We start from the raw sequence: 10,790 nt of genomic DNA, 5'->3' as shown, positions 1-10,790 counted from the left end.
CACAAAATCCAGTGTGGTGCTGCTGGAGCCTGGGATTAGCGGGAGAGTGGAGTGGGAGCACCAGCAGGTGTTCCCCAAAGACATGGAGGGATTTCTGGGGTTAAACAGGGTTTCAATCACAGTCTTTCCTTTCCCTCAGCTGCTCCATGATGCCTCCTCAGCTGCTCCTTCAGCCTCCCCTCAGCCTGTCTCTGCTGCTGGGCTCTGAGTGGTCTTTGCCTGGTGACATGACCCCTGTATCCACGTGTCCTTGGTGTTAGAAGTGCCTGTCCCTTCTCAGCATGGGGAGCTTGGGCTTGGAGGCCTGGGAGAACTCGGGGATGACTTTGTGCTCCTTTATGTGCCCATTATCTTGTGCTTGCTGACCAAATATCACTTCAAACAAGAACTGGTTGGTATTAAGGTTTAATAGCATTCTAACATCACGCAGCCTGAACTCTCTGGATCTGTTCTGTTTTCCAGGGATGGAACAAAGCCTGGGAGCTGAGGCCGTTTGAGGATGCAGCACCAAAAGAGCAAACGGAGCAGCTGTGCCTGGAGGAGGAGATAGGGGATGTGTGTGCGCACACCCAGGGCCCAGGAGTTGTGTTTCAGCCTGTGGGTGGTTCATTAGCAAAGGAAACTTCGCCGGAGCGGTGGTTTGGGATTGAAAGCCCTTCTCATTGTCAGCCCCTGCGGCGCTAATGGAGCCTGACAGTTCTGGGAAGCAGGATTTGTGTTTCACGACGTGCCTGACATTCCTCTGCCGTGTAGCGGGTCCGGAGGGGGCTGCCAGCCCCTCTGCCTTCGGGCCGGGAATGTTTCTCAGCTGGAAAGGTGCAGCTGGTGGCAGGATCCCAAAGCGCCGTGGCTGGGCAGGGAGGGACACTACGGGGTGACAGGACTTCCCCAGGCCAGGAGGACTCAGGGACAGAGAAGGCTGGAAGGAAGGGGACAGTGGCGTGAGCTCCGAGGTCTCACTGGAACTCGGACATCCGTGAGCGCTCTGGGTGTTGGAGGCTGCTCCCGAGGGTGGCAATGGCAGAGGTTTAATTTTGTGTTCAGGGGTGCCAGGGAAAGGAAGGCTGGAGGGCTGAGGTGTGTGACATGGGATTTGGATGGAATTTAGGTACAAGAGGGTCCAGCTGGGGTTGTGAGAGACCCTCTGCTCACCTGGGACTTCACCAGAGACACCAGTGCTGGTGTCCTCAGTCCAGCTACGCTGGTCATCTGAGCTGCTTCCACATCCAGCTGATTTCTTGAGCACCAGGACCTGAGGGAATGGCTGGAGCTGTGTCAGGGGAAGGTGAGGCTGGAGATCAGGGTAAGGTTCTTACTCCAGAGGGTGCTGGGCACTGAACGGGCTCCCAGGGAATGGGCACGGCCCCGAGGCTGCCAGAGCTCCAGGAGCCTTTGGACAGTGCTGCCAGGGATGCACTGGGTGGGATTGTTGGGGTCTCTGCACAGGGCCAGGGGTTGCATCAATGATCCTTGTGGGTCTTTTGAACTCTGGACACCCTTACCCACAAATTCACACTCCCCTGGTGCCCTGCAGTGTCCCCAGTGGGGACAGAGCTCACTCTTGCTGTGGCCCTGCTGGGACACGGTCCCGCTGGGAAATGCGTGGCTGTGGAACAAACATGTGTGGAGTGGTGTGGAAGTGTTGTGGAAGCCTTGGCCTCAGAGGTGAATGCTGCGGGCTTCGTGTCTTCCCAGGCTGTGGCTCCAGGCTGTCTGCTGACCTGGAAAAAGAGTTCTACCTCTGCTCCCGTCTCGTTATCCTCATCAGCATTGCTATTTTTGCCTTGAAATCAGGAATTTCCAATGTGTGGAACATCCCACCTCCAACTCAGCCGTGATGTCTCTGAGTCCAGTCTGGGTTTCTCACTCCCTTGAGCTGGTGCCTGCTCTTGCTGGTCTTGCCCCAACAGTTTTGGTTGAAATGTGAAATATTCCAGTGATTTTTTAAAATTTTTTTTTCCCCAAAGCACCTTGCATCCACCCACTGGGGGAGCAACCACCACAGACCGCCGCTGTAGGAGAGAGGGGCAGGACTGTGGCTGTGTACAAGTGTTTCAAGGATCTTTGGGAGTGTGTCCTTTCTCCAGCAGGAGAATCCAAAGGATGGATTGGCACTAAGACTTTACTTACCTACGATGGCTGGACTCTGCCTCAGATGGATTTGTGCTCTTCCCTCCTCCCAGATTTGCCCTTGTGGAGGTGAGCCAGTCTGGCACAAGGGATGCATTTGGGATCTGCCAGCCATGGAGGCCCCTTCAGCGCCTGGAGAGCCCCAAGCACCCCCCACAACTCCTAGGAAAACTCCCTGCAACACCAAGGCCTGTCTCTTCCCTGCCCTGTTTTGTGAAAAAACACGGCAAAATAACATTTCCGTTTTCCAGGGAGAAATTTAATTAAAAGGAATTAAGAGGTATGGTTTATAGTTTAATTTAACGTGATGAAAAAAGGATTAGCTCCCACCCCTCCCCTACCCAAATCCGTGAGCTGATGGTGGCCGAGAGCAAGCCACAGGAGGGAAACGCTTCCCAGGAGAAAAGGGAGAGGAATTCCCCCCCCCAGATTTACGACTTGTGAGGCAGGGGTTGCTCGGGTCGGCCTTGCTTTCTGCCCTGCTGGCTCCCACAGGCTTGGCTTTGTTGTGTGCCCAGGAATGGGCAGGGAGTGGAAGGGTTTGGCAGCTTTTTGCAGGCTGCTCGTGTGCTCAGGTGCTGCCTGGGTCACTGAGGCTCTGGCTGGGTGCGTTCAGGTCTGTGGTGAACGTGCAAGGTGGGCTTTGCCCTCCCAGCTGTTTTCCCCTGCTGGGCATTTCTTGGCTACTGAGGAGCATCAGGTAGAAGGCACTGGGCTCACTCTGCCCTGTGCAGAGAAGGAAAAGGAGAAGCTATTAAAATACCTGAAATAACAGATCCAGCCCAAATACAGACACAAACAGAAGGAATTTCCTTTCCCTGGGAAGGGCAGCAGATCCTGCACGGCCAGGGCATAACAGGACCTGTCCCCTCTCTGAAGAAGGGTGAGTCCCTTTTCTTCCATTGAACTGAAAAGATTTTCTTGCATCCAGGACAAAATGACAGCATCCTACCTATATCCCACTCTCCTAAACAAACCTCAAAGTTCAACAGAGAGCTTTGATAACAAACAGAGGACTGAGTGGGTCTAGAAGGAAAGGGATGGGAAGTGGGACAGGAGCTTCCCAGTGTCTCTTCATTCCCGGGCTGGTAGCCCAGCCACAGGGATTGTGTCCTGGCCAGCAGCTTTCCCTAGGATTAGCTCAGTGGCAAGAGGTGCTTCATTTCTACTGTGCTTTCAGATTTTCTCTGCTTTTTGGAACAGCATCTGCTGCTGCTGGAGCCCAAGTGTCGGCTGAGCTTGGGAGGAGCTGGAGATCCATGTCTGGGAAGGAGAAGCTGTTTGGATAAGCAGCAGTTGCTCTGAGCTGGAGGTTCCAAGCTGCTCTGGCTTTAACCTCGGGAGGGAGAAAGGAAGTTTTCCTGTCCAATTCAAATAATCTCGGCAGAACTTCCAGTGCACGTTACAGGACTGGAAACCGGAGTGAACCTGAGGTGGGGCCTGGGTCAGCATCAGGGTCTGGAGTGCAGGAGGGGACAGTCATGATCACAAGTGACACTGATGGCCAGAACAGTGGTCATCCATGGAATCCCAGGTGGATTTGGGCTGGAAGGGACCTTAAAGGTCATCCCATTCAACCCCCTGCCATGAGCAGGGCCACCTTCCACCATCCCAGATTGCTCCAAGCCCTGTCCAACCTGGCCTGGAACACTTCCAGGGATCCAGGGCCGGTCACAGCTTCTCTGGGCACCCTGTGCCAGCAGCTTTGTCTCCTCACACCCTGCTAAAGGTAGACAAACAGCCCTTAACTGTTTGCACAATAACGTTTGATTTTGTTTTATTTTATTTTAACTGGAGAGGTGGCAGTGGGAAGAGAAAGAGCCCCAGATGCTCCTCTCCACAACACCCAAGTTACTCCCCTGACCATCTCTGGTGGGTTAACCCTGGCTGCCCAGAATTCCAAGTGCCCGCCAAAGCCGCTTGATCATTCCCTTCCTCAACCAGACAGGAAAGAAAAATGTAAGGAAAAGCTCAGGGGTTGGGATAAGGGCTGGGAGACATCACTCACCAATCACTGTCGTGGGCAAAACAGACTCCACTTGGGGAAATTAGATTTATTTTTTATCAGTCCCATCAGAGTAGGGCAGGAAAAAAACCCAAAACTTAAAAGCACCTTCTGCACACCCTTCCCTTCTTCCCAGCCTTATCTTCACTCCAGGTTTTCTCTCCTCCCCTCCAATGGCACATGGACAGAGAATGGGGAATGTGGTCAGCTCATCACTCATGGGCTCTGCTCCAGCTTCTTCCTCAGGGGAGGGCTCCTCACTCTCTTCCCTGCTCCAGTGTGGGTCCCTTTATCCATGGGGTCAGTCCCTCCTTCAGGAACTGCTCCAGTGTGGGTCCCTTTATCCATGGGGTCAGTCCTTCAGGAACAGCTCCAGTGTGGGTCCCTTTATCCATGGGGTCAGTCCTTCAGGACCTGCTCCAGTGTGGGTCCCTTTATCCATGGGGTCAGTCCTTCAGGAACTGCTCCAGTGTGGGTCCCTTTATCCGTGGGGTCAGTCCTTCCTTCAGGACCTGCTCCAGTGTGGGTCCCTTTATCCATGGGGTCAGTCCTTCCTTCAGGAACTGCTCCAGTGTGGGTCCCTTTATCCATGGGGTCAGTCCTTCCTTCAGGACCTGCTCCAGTGTGGGTCCCTTTATCCATGGGGTCAGTCCTTCCTTCAGGAACTGCTCCAGTGTGGGTCCCTTTCCATGGGTCCACACGTCCTGCCAGGACCCTGCTCCAGCAGCATCTTCCCATGGGGCCTGAGGTTCCTTTGGGCATCTCCCTGCTCTGCTGTGGGGTTTTCCTCCCTTACAGCTGCACGTGGAGGAGAGGCCTGCAAGGAGAGGCAGCGTTATTTAGGTTGTACAAAGATGCAGAGCCCTTTGTGGGACATTCAGCTCGATGTACAGGAGGGTTTATTTGTCCTAGTCTCACTAAGAGCTTTATTCCTGCTTCTTGTTGCTCCTGGCAGGGTGGCAGCTGAACAAAAGTCCCAGCAGTCTGGGTCCAAACACAAAAGTTCTGAAAGGACAGCAAAGGGATATCAGATCTGGAGGGTGCTCCAAGAGACCTGGATTTAAAGTGAGCACAGAATCGCAGAATTGTTTGGGTTGTGAAGGACCTTGAAGATAACCTTGTGCCATGGGCAGGGATACTTTCCACCGGACCAGGTTGCTCCAAACCCCATCCAACCATGATCCTGAGCAGCCTGGATGGGGAGAAGCTGCTGAGCAGAAGAGCCGGTGGGGAGTTTCCAACAGTGATGGGTTTGCAGTGTGAAAACTGTGCCTGTCCCCACACATGGGATGAGGAGAGGAGAGCAGGAGATGGTCTCAGCATTCCTGCACGGGACCAGCCCTGCAGCCAGGAGGAATTCCAGGCCACCCACCATAGCCTTGTGCTGCTCAGGTAACCTGGCAGGAAGGGAAGGTGTTCTCTTCCAGTTTCAGCACTCCCGAGCTCCTGGCATTCCAGTGAAGTGTCAAGAAAGGGCTGGTTTTATGTTTAACCCCACTGGGCTGTGAACTGGGAGCTCCCATTAATGGGATCCTTGTCTTTGGAGCAAGGTGGGAGCCCCAGGTCTCTCACACCCAAATACTGTTCTATTGTACTGGCTCCAAACCTGCTGGTGGAGCCACCGGGAGCCGTGTGGGAACGCGCTGAGAATGTGGGATTTTGTTCAAATGTCGCTTTCTCAGGTGTCAGGGGCTGTGTTTGCTCTCCACGTGTGACTGCCCAGAGCTCCGGGAGCACGGGACCACCCCAAGGCATCCAGCTGCTTCCAGAGGTGGGGAATGTGTGGGAGCTTCTACTGCTGCCCTCAGCATCAGGCTGGGCTTTGTGGGGAGCCGCTGTAGGATGGCTCCCTAGGGGAGAAAAGTGTGCTTGGAGCCCCTCCGGAAGGCAGGAAGCCCTTCCCAAATTCATGGAGTGGTGGCCACGCAGGGCCTGCAGGAAAGGAGCTGGTGGGCAGGAGGTTCTGTTGCACTTTTGGGGAAGTGCTGGGTTATCAAGGGGCAGATTTTGGTGTCACGTTAACCCTGAAATTTGCCAAGGGTTTGCATGAAGTGTCTGATGCCCACGGGGTTTCACTTCCAGCTCATTCCCAGCACCTGGCCAGAAAATTTGTCCTTACTTTGTGCAAGTGCAAAGTTAAATCAAATAGTTAAGTGTGGACCTGGCACAGTTTTACCTGTCCTAGGGACCTCCACACCCTCAGACACACTCCCAGGGCTCCCAGCAGGGATTAATCAGCGTGGACATGTGCTTATATGTGGTCAGCTCCCACTCCTTTTGATTGGATGTTGGGAAAGATATCCAGCCGGGGCCAAACCGTGTCTCTGCACTTGGAGAATCACAGAATCCCGGAGTGATTTGGGTTGGATGGCACCTTAAAGCCTATCCAGTCCCACCCCTGCCATGGGCATGGACACCTTCCACTATCCCAGGGTGCTCCAAACCCCAGTGTCCAACCTGGGCTCAGACACTTCCAGGTTATGGATTTCCAAGCTGGAGCTCCAAGTGAAGACTTGTGCCACCAGGAATAAATCCACAGAGGCAATTAGTGGGACAACTCTCCAGGGCAGGAGGAAGGAAATTGCTGTTGTGTACAGCCAGAGCCCTGCTTTGGGGTCAGGACTGTTCTGTTTGTCCAGTCTGGGGCTTTGGGGGTGGCTTGGGGCAGCGTGGACAAGTGATTGTCAACACCAGGGAGAACGCAGACGGCTCAGGGAAGCTGAGACATTATTTCTGGAGCAATGGAAAGCTTTTAAAAACCATTTCCTGATTACTTTGACTGCTTGATCTCACAGCCTGCTGTTACTTCTTTGCATTCCATTTCTCAAGGTGCCCTGAGTGAAAAATCCAAGGAAAACCTGGGATATATAGTACGACTTGTGCCGGCTTCTCCCCGAGACCCCAGCAGCTCCTTGAACCTGCCCAGTGGCCGATGTCACTGGGAAGCTCCTCCTGACCTCAGGGCACTCTGAGCCCACCCATAATTAATGATGGACTTGCCAGCATGAGAAAAAAAAAAAAAATATTTCTATGGAAAAGCTCCCACTGGCTCCAGAAGAGGCTGGGGCAGAGCCTGGCCTCGGGCTCTGGTGTCAGAAGAACCACAGGCTCTGTACCACCCACGGCCTGACAGTAAGGCAAGGAGAAGCACCTCATTTTCAAGTCTTTGGGGTGGATCAGGGTTTTCAGCCTGTGGCTGGGCTCCAATCCTTTTCCTACGGTGTTTGTGGCAGCTCTCAAGCAGATTTTTTTTTTTTTCTTTCATCTTCACAACAAGAAGTGTGGTTAGATTTTTTTGAATAGGAAAAGTTTCTTGCCTGGGGCCAAGCACAGAAATGTGGAATGGATTTGGATCAAACTTACTTTTTCTTTTGGAATTTTATTTAAAGTAAAGAAAAAAAACCAAACCACCCCAACAAACTAGCACCTCAGGCAAGAGCTGAAGCATGGAAAATTTTATCCCAAAAGGTGGACGCTTTGTGAGATTATGAGCGTGTGAAAACAGGTGGTTAAACTGAAATGGTTTCACAGATTGAAGTACAGAGGGTGCTACCAAGAACCCGTTATAAATCCTGGAGTGAACCCTTCCTGAAAGGCAGAGGTAGGAGAACAGGCCGTCAGCGAGTAACCTGAGCCACCACCGAACCCACAGGCGGCTGCAGAACCGCGGGAGAAGCCAAGCAAAACGAGGAGAGGTTTGTGCAGAGGTCAGCGAGGGAGCCAAGCCCAGGCTTAAAACTGAGGCTCCCAAACGACACCCCCGTGATGGGATCTGGCTGGGACAGATTTCACTTGAGGCACCTGATCCAAGAGCTGCTCGAGCCGATGGGAAGCTCCTCAGAGGGTTGGATCAGGGCCTGAAAAGTGCAGCCAGGAGGAAAAATGTGTAAGGACAGAGCTGCAGCACGTTGCAGGGTGGAGGCAGGGAATGATCGGTGAGAGGGCAAGGGGGAATGGCTCTAAACTGGAAGAGATGAGGTTTAGATGGGATATTGGGAACAAATCCTTCCCTGGGAGGGTGATTAGGCTCTGGCACAGGGTGCCCAGAGAAGCTGGGGCTGCCCCTGGATCCCTGGAAGTGTCCAAGTCCAGGCTGGACAGGGCTTAGAGCAGCCTGGGACAGTGGAAGGTGTCCCTGCCCATGGCAGGGGGTGGGATGGGATGATCTTTATGATCCCTGCCAACCTAAACCATTCCAGGATTTCATGACTTGTGAGAGAAAGGCCAGTTTTGGTGGATGAACGTGCCCACGTGTGTGTGTTTGTGCACCAAAGGATTCATGGCTCCATTTTCTGCACTGCCGGGCTTTTGTCTTCACACACAGATCATTTTCCCGCTTCCCTTCACACACAGATCTCACTTTCCTGGGCACTCGTGACACAAGAAGAATCTTGCTTTTCCCCTTCTCTCTCACCCCTCCCCACAGAAATGCAGGACCCTCCACAAGGTGCCTCAGCTCATCCCAGTGGCTGCCACGGAGCCCTGCCAAGGAAACATGCAGTGGGAAGCCTCCAGCCACAAGGAATGAGATGCTGTTCCCAGTCCCCCTGGATCACCAGGAACGAGCTGATTTCTGTCAGGTTACTCACAGTGTAAGTGTGATTATGAAGTGTTACGACACTAGGTCTGCGGAGTTTTACAGCTGAGTCTTAAAGGGATCAGAACAAGGGGAAAAAAATGAAAGAGGGGCTTAAACTGGAAGCAAGGCATGTGGTCAAATTAAGGAGTGCAGTGGCAATGCTAATTAAAACCTCTGGAGAGGAGGAAGGAGGAAATGACTGAAATCCCAGTGCTCTCATGGGGTGGTTCTTACCCAGGGACAAGCCTGAGAGATGGAAAATAAAGCCTGAGCACCTTCTCTGTCCCCTGCCACAGAGCAGCTGGGTGTCCTTGCCTTGCCAGGAGGGCCAACAGGGAAGTACCAGCCAAGGAAAAAGTTGTTTGTACCCTTTGGTGCATGGAAGCCTCCAAAGAAGGCCTCAGCCAAGGGCAAGAGCTGCAGCCTGCGGTGTACCCTAAAGATTTCCATGATTTCTTCTCACATCAGGCACTAAATCTTTTCACTGTCTGCAGGGAGAGTTGGTTAAAAGCAGAAACCTGAGGTGGAGTCCCCTGGAGTCAGCGTGAATCTCCTGTAAAAGGATGGGATATTCCAGCCTTGGACTTCTCATCCATCTGGGGACCTCGAGGCCTTGGCTCCAAGATCAGCTTTTTCCTTCAGACCAATCTAACTGGGAAATGTTCAGGAAGCACCAGCCTTGCTGTTCCATGTTCCCTGTGTTCAACGCAGCACCTCCCACTCTCCCAGAGACTGATGAGTTATTCAGGTGAGTTGATCCTTCCTGTAGCCATAACTTCTTCAAGGGGAATGCCTTTAAAGTGAAAGGCAGTGGGTTTATTTCAGATATTGGGAAGGCATTTTCTCCCTGTGACGGTGATGAGGCCCTGGCACAGTGTGCCCAGAGAAGCTGTGGCTACCCCTGGATCCCTGGAAGTGTTCCAGAACAGGCTGGATGGGGCTTGGAGCAACCTGGGATAGTGGAAGTGGTGTCCCTGCCCATGGCCACAGTGGAACTGGATGAGCTTTAAGGTCCCTTCCAACCCAAACCCCTCTGTGATTCCACGGTTCTCTTGCATTATTGGCCTCCGGCACTTCCCACACATTACCCACGTGTGTTTGGCAGTGGAAATGTGGCAGCACGTTTTGTGGCATTGACAGACTGGCTTTCCCCAGATTAAAACTGGCCCTTACAGACTCATTTGTGGTACCACTAAAGCACTGTCTGGAGTGAGAAGTGGAAACATTCCATCACCACAATGAGGAAGGAACCAGGAGAGGGTTTTGTAGCTGGCAAAGCTGATCCTCCCGTGCTCTGCAGATGGAATTGCTAAATTCCCTGGATTTGCTTTCAGTTTTTGATTTATGCCTGAAATGGGCTTTTATTCGTGGACTTAAAGGCCGTATAGATGTGGCACTTGGGGACGTGGTTAGCGGTGGGCTTGGCGGTGCTGGGAAACGGCTGAACTTGGTGGTCTTAGTGGGCCTTTCCAGCCTAAGCAATTCCATACTTCCATGCACAAACACAGGCTGATTTTCCAGTCTTACAGTCAGGGAAGGCCAGTCTGGTCACACGTGTTCCCTCACCAGCAGGGCACACTCTGGAGTGTCCAATTCCTTGTTGTTATCTAGAGGAAAATCTGCTTTTGCCTCCCTTTGGAAGCCAGGCCCTTTTCCTCAGGTGAGGGTAGCTGCTCCTGGTGCAGCTCCCAGGGGATCAGGATGAAGTTGGAAGGTGGAACAACAGCAGAACCCAGAAAGGAGGAGTTTAAGGGTGACAAAGAGGCCATGGGCTGGAGTTTCCAGCTTTGTCGCTTCTGAACGGAAAGAAGTAATCACTGAAACCTGAGCAAAGCCGCTCCTGGAGGATACATTTCCTGGGAACTCTCACTTTGATGGCTGGAAAATCCATAAAGTTTTTCTCCTTGGAGCTGGGAGACTCCAACCAAGCCCCTGGTTAAACAAATGACAGTAAAAAAATAACTCACAAACACCCAATACCTGGAGCAGCCCTGAAGGTGAGGTGCCCTTTTTGGGGGGGGTATCTGTGATGCCCCCAACCCATGAGGAAAATCCAGTCAAAGGGGAGAAGGCCCG

Source organism: Hirundo rustica, chromosome 7, assembly GCF_015227805.2.
Source record: "Hirundo rustica isolate bHirRus1 chromosome 7, bHirRus1.pri.v3, whole genome shotgun sequence".
Classification (NCBI taxonomy): Eukaryota; Metazoa; Chordata; class Aves; order Passeriformes; family Hirundinidae; genus Hirundo; species Hirundo rustica.
The sequence above is the reverse complement of the archived record's forward strand: the minus strand, read 5'-3'. Positions refer to the sequence as shown.